Consider the following 6,646-nt stretch of genomic DNA (forward strand, 5'->3'; position numbering starts at 1 on the left):
CTTGTATTGTCACCCAAACTACATTTGCATACCAAAGTTCAAGTCGATGCCATTAACCGTTGAAGAGTTCAGTCCTGTGAAGACGATCCTGGCCGGACTACCAGGATGTCACTACCAGATTATTGTATCGTCACGCAATTTACATAAGTATACAAAATTTCAAGTCAATCCTTTGAAGTTGGTCGAATTTAACTTGCAAGATTTGGTTACCGACTGACAGACAGACAGACAACGGGACAGGTGAAACTAAATAAAAGCTTGTAAAAACGTAACCCTTATAAGATCGTTTTATTGTCCATCTGTCAAGACCCCTTTTTCTCAGGAATGAAGGAGGTGAAATCAAGCTGAAATTAATATGGAATACGTAGGTAGGTACCTGGTCTACTCAGAAACATATAGTATAACCCTACCGTAGCACGTAGTACCTAAACATTTTATTCCTTTGCAGAGATCCAACTCCTGAGACTACAGAATTATTACCCGTGAAATGGTATCCGACCAACAGAACATCCCCTCAAGCATTCGTCATAGACCGAAATTTCTCAACCACCCCACTTTGGAGCGACTCGCTCAAGTACTGGCACGAGATCTATACTAAATATAGAAAGAAACATCGTAATGACGGCTAGGTTATTAAGGGGATACATAATTTTTTCTCTAGTTTGTTGATCGGTCTTTGTAGGATTATACACACAGAATAACACAAAAGAGGAGTATAAATAGGGATAAAACACTTGTTCTTCGTGCATCACTGAGTTACATTACCTACTGCCAATGTATACAAAGAAAAAATATTATTCGTACAAAACCGGGTAATGTAGAAAGAGAGAAGTAAATATTCTGCCTACATGATCTGTTTTTGTTCGAAGAAATTGCTGTTCTTACTTCAACACCTAGGAGGTTCTCGATCGCAACAAATACAAAAAATTGTAAGTTAAAATTAACAATAAAAAATCTACCACCTGTTTGGAAAAACCTGTGTTGAGCAAAACTCGGCAAGAAACTCAACAAGATATAATTATTGTTGTAAAACAGAACTACAATGTTACTTACATCACAAATATTTAACATAACTACATTTTAAACACGGTAGACTCGCTATTTGAAGTCAGGGATCGCCATTAGCGGATTGGAATTAAAATGCTATAGATATAGTTAACAAGATTTTCCAGCTTTTAAAGAGGCACTAAACTTTTTGCGTATGGAATTGGGATGCCTCAATTTTACATCGAAGAGCATGTGGCTCGCACAAGCCATGTAGTTTACCATTTTCTGTAACTAGACAAATAAATAAATACATATAGTCGAACAAAGAACCAAGTACCCGTGAAGCCGTGGTGGCCTAGTGGTTTGACCTATCGCCTCTCAAGCAGAGGTCGTGGGTTCGAACCCCGGCTCGCACCTCTGAGTTTTTCGAAATTCATGTGCGGAATTACATTTGAAATTTACCACGAGCTTTGCGGTGAAGGAAAACATCGTGAGGAAACCTGCACAAACCTGCGAAACGATTCAATGGTGCGTGCGAAGTTCCCAATCCGCACTGGGCCCGCGTGGGAACTATGGCCCAAGCCCTCTTGTTCTGAAAGGAGGCCTGTGCCCAGCAGTGGGACGTATATAAGCTGGGATGATGATGATGATGATGATGAACAAAGAACCTCCTCCTTTTTTGAAGCCGGTTAAAATACTATTATAAAGCTCCATGGCTGTTTAGAAATAAAATCGATTGACTGCATTTTCAACTGAATGTCCTTGTAATTGTTTTTTCAGAATTTTTAATTGAGATTATATTTTATAATGTTTCAGTGTTCTAAGTGTTACATCGTGTGTAATTAATAGTTGAAACTTTAACTTGTAAAACATTAATATTAGACATTATAATAGCTGTTTTGTTAAATGTGTAACAATTGATCCAAATTCATTAAAGCTTTATTATTTTTTATTTTATTTATGTAGTAATTAATGTATGCATGTAAGTTTCAGGGGACTAACGCATTGAAGGTAGAATAAGCGATTCTTAGCTGTTATAGCACAGCTAGTCTTAGGTATAAAGACAATTTAATTGTGTGAAGACAAAATGCTACGACGTTCTTTTTAAAGGGTCGATTTTATGTTTATTGTAGATACATAATTATTATTGACAAACATGGTGAAAAATAAAAACATAACCTTCTCTTTGGACAACGCAGTCGGATGAAGAAAGAGACCCAAGAATTTAAACGACATTCCGAAAATGTCATCTTAAAACTGCCCATTCAGTTCGAACCGACGTTTCGGCGTAAGCTGCTTACGGCGCTTATTAAACCCGCGAATGAATGGAGACCGGGTGAGCGAATGGGTGAATGGTGAATGGGGAATGAGCGGAACTATCCGCTTAATCGCGGTCGGGCGCGGTTTCTAAAATACGCGCTGGTAAATAGACGAACCGACTACGGAAACTCACCCGAACCAAGAAATTGGTTTATTTGTTACTTGAAACACAAAGCCAGCTGGAGGCGCCTACCCTTGTACCAAAGAATGGCATGTAGACGATGATACTTTGCGTTTATTTCGCTTGAGTTAATGCGATGCTTGTGCACAAAATTTATGTGCTAAGCTCATGTTATAAGTGAATGAATAAAAACGTAGTAAGCAAAACATTCTGTTGGTAATGCTGAAGGGCCTAATGTATTTTTATTCGTCACTCATAGAAGTAACGGGATATAACTTTCATTTAAAACGGGTTGTAACATTTAGGTACGTTGACTTCGTGATTTGATTAGAATAATGTATGGAAACTTTTCAGCCCATTTGTTTAACTGCAGAGCATGAAACACTAATTTTGGTTCACGATCAAAATTTCACCCTGTATTTTTTTGCAAATCTTGCAAATTATGTATCAAGTAAAGCAGCTCAAAAATATACAATTAAGTATTAATTTATTTTTTTGGGAATTAGGTGTGGATGTAACAATAAATGGTCCCATAAATTTCAACAAGTGGGTCAATGCATTAGGTAAGTAGGTATATTGTCCAGCATTAATAGAGCATAAAACACTAATTTTGGTTCACGTTCAAAATTTAGGTTTAAAAAGTATATGAAACCCGTAACATTGTTTACTGAACACTCTTGTAAACAAAACAAATTGAATATTCCGCAAACAACACGGAAGGCAAAAGCTACCGAAATCCGGCGTCAAACCAAACCACTCGGAACAATAAAGATTAAAACACTACCGTAAAAAGCGGAGAAAAAATCCGGTAAATGCCGTAAATCCGGGCGAAAATACCGGTTATCCGGCCGCAGTGGTATTACCATAATCCGTGTTATCGGCGCGTGCACACCGACCATATTTCCCGCGAGGTTTATGTACATGCCCTAAGTACGGTCCGCTAATGACGGGGCTTGTACACACGTCGACTGGCGCATGGAGAATTAGTGGAAGAAATGTATGAGATATGGGGGGGGGGTCAGATAAGTTTCTTACACAACTTTATTTTTCTATAAAGCTCGATTTGACTGCGGATCGGCAGCGTAGTCCATCAGCGGGATGAACGGATTACATAATTTTCTTCTGGCAATTATAATTTAATTTGAAGCCGTGGTGGCCTAGTGGTTTGACCTATCGCCTCTTAAGCAGAGGGTCGTGGGTTCGAACCCCGGCTCGCACCTCTGAGTTTTTCGTAATTCATGTGCGGAATTACATTTGAAATTTACCACGAGCTTTGCGGTGAAGGAAAACATCGTGAGGAAACCTGCACAACCTGCGAAGCGATTCAATGGTGCGTGCGAAGTTCCCAATCCGCACTGGGCCCGCGTGGGAACTATGGCCCAAGCCCTCTTGTTCTGAGAGGAGGCCTGTGCCCAGCAGTGGGACGTATATAGGCTGGGATGATGATGATGATGAATTATAATTTTGTTAGAAAGTTAGCAAAGTCTGAATTTTAGTTTATTAATTAAATTAATGACATGGTTAAGTTACAGAAATACGTTACTTTAACCTCCCTTAAAAAACTTGGCTGCCGGTAAGACACTGTATAGTAGAAGACCAAGTAGGATTTCATGTCACGTCACATAAGGTACTGATCTATTGAATAATATTTTTACACCTCTCCTTCAGAAAAACTTTTCCTCCCTGGAGACTGCCTTCTGGGCTTTCTAAGTGTTATATTGCACAATTTTGAGTTGATAATTGTAAAGCACGCTTTTTTCTATAATGTAGGATTTCATTCTTAATGCTCAAGTCGCAAAATTATCATCTTGGGCGTTAACACTGAATCCCTCATTACGCTTAGGATACTTTAGAATACGCTCATGATTATTGATCCTTCGCTACATTCTGATGCCCTCGCCGTAATTTTCGTGACATAACTATGTATTTTGTCGTAAATTTATCTTTATATCTCCATTAGCTTCGGTAAACTTCACTAAGCTAGTTGAGAAAACACGATAATTCGAACTTTTCCAACGAATACGATGGCAAAACACTTCATCATTTACTACTACCCATGGACACCCGCAAAACGGAACTACACGCCTTCAAAGCAAAAGAAGGAAGGGTTCGGCAAAAATATCACGGTGTATAAATCGTGACGCATTTTCCGCTCTAATCTTGCCTTTGGCAGTTAACTCTGCAGGGCCTACGAAACTCGAAGTTCGTATCGTACCGTCCCTGTCGCTCTCTAAATAGTATAAGTGTCAGAGGGACCGCACGACACGAACTTCGAGTTTCGAGTTTCGTAGTAGCCCTGCTGGCCGTGGCCCTTAGCAGGCTGCATCAGTGCATTTATAATTAACCAGACCCTAATAGTTTAAAGCGTCATTAGGACCGTACTCAAGATAAACTAAAAACAGGGAATTATCTGAAGCCGCCGCAAATCTGCCGTTCGTGCGTGGGGCAAGTGGGGACATTTAGCGGGAACCGATATTGATATACAGTAAAAAAAATAATGGTTATAATGAAAACAATTCGAAGCGAGCGCGAGCACCATGATGAAACGTCATTAAAAAGTTTGTTTTGTTAAACTAACAAAACTACAGTGTATATATATATATATATATATACTCGTATATACTGTGGTTTTGTTCTCTTCGGGGGTGGCACTATTTACCGGCACGGACGATACCGACATGGAAATACCGACCCGATATATCGTGTAAACTGACAAGACTAACTGCACCGGCCTACCAGCGTCCTTAGATATATTAAATTATTATCCTATACTGGGAGTTTAATATAATAGACCTCTAGTGTCATATATTTTTTGTTAATAATCCTAAAAGCATAAAAAATACAAATTCATCGAATCTTAAACTTTCTCATTATAAGTCGGTTAAAAATTACACAGTATCAATACCGTTTAGTCCAATTTCCCCAGTATTGCCCTCTTACAATTTTTCATTTCCCCATTTGCTATGAGATTCAGGTACACCTATATGCGCACCGTTTTTTTTGCATGCTTTCCACACCGCTGCTTAAAATACGCAAACGGTGCAGAATCGCAGTGACGTGCCGAAAACGTCACGAGTTTTGTTCGGTACCGTGCCGTTTTTAAAGCAGCGGTGTGGCCGCTCCTTAATGCTTGACACTCTTAAATTGGTAATAACAATAAAAGTAGATAAAGATAAAGGAAATAGATCGAACGTAAGTACCTATATGAGTTGTCAGTCGATTGTGAAATTCGCCAGATCATGATATTTCTAGGCATATCATGTAACGACGCCATTTCATGTAGACACCTACAAGCTCTTCGTACAAGTTGTTTTCTTAATGGCGGGTGTTGGTGTTAGTTAGTCAATTCATGATCTGCTGAGGAATTCAATGATCTGGAGGATTTTACCATCGGCCGACGTAATGCATACGTAATTTTAACGATTGTGGTTATTGGACAAACGGTCGGTTAAAAACAACTTATTATTTTGATTTTCCGCTGCCGCTCCTGGCATGGCCTGCAACCCGGTAGGTGTAAAAATGTCCCCATTCGGACCCGCATAACTTCGCTTATCTACCTGCGGCTAGCGCTATAAATATCGCAATATGAGAGCTCGGGCGACCAGTGCCTTTAGTGTAAGTTTTCGGTTACAAAATACGTCTCGATCGTGTTCGCGTTAAGATCTCAATTTGTATGGAAATACGAACATCAACGGGAGACGAACTGTCGGTAGGCCTCCAACAAGATGGAGCGACGACCTGGTTAAAATCGCGGGATCGCGGTGGATGCGGAAAGCACAAGACCAGTCTGGTTGGAGAGCCTTGGGGAACGCCTATGTCCAGCAGTGGACGTCTTTCGGCTGACATGATGATTATGATGACGAACATCGCAAACGTTCCGCTAGAGGCGATGTTCGTGTTTCCATATAAATTTAGATTTTAACGCGATCGCGATAGAGGCGTATTTTGTAACCGAAAACTTACACAAACGGTACAGGCCAGCCCTGTCGGTCCTTGCCTGGGACCGACGTAGATACGGCGAGGATGTCCATTTCTATAAGTGAACTTGATAACTGAAAGCTGAGTGTCTTGATACGAAAACTGGAAAAGTGCGTGTCGGACTCAAGCAAAGGTTTCGGACCTATTTCACTACATTCTGCTGGCGTTCGTGTCGCCACAGCGTGTGTACTGAAAATTGCGCTGTGGCTTGCTGTGTCGGGCCCAATTCATACTGTTAGT

The 6,646-nt window shown here is 40.2% G+C and overlaps 1 long non-coding RNA gene across 1 annotated transcript; it reads left to right on the top strand.

Annotated features, from left to right (window-relative positions):
• Positions 1–309: 309 nt before the first annotated feature.
• On the top strand, positions 310–1,303 carry LOC141434631 (uncharacterized). Its single transcript, XR_012452073.1, has 2 exons — positions 310–368; positions 449–1,303. It is a non-coding gene; the product is annotated as an uncharacterized lncRNA (long non-coding RNA).
• The last annotated feature ends 5,343 nt before the right edge of the window (positions 1,304–6,646 follow it).

The sequence above is a fragment of the Choristoneura fumiferana genome, chromosome 14 (assembly GCF_025370935.1).
Source record: "Choristoneura fumiferana chromosome 14, NRCan_CFum_1, whole genome shotgun sequence".
NCBI lineage: Eukaryota > Metazoa > Arthropoda > Insecta > Lepidoptera > Tortricidae > Choristoneura > Choristoneura fumiferana.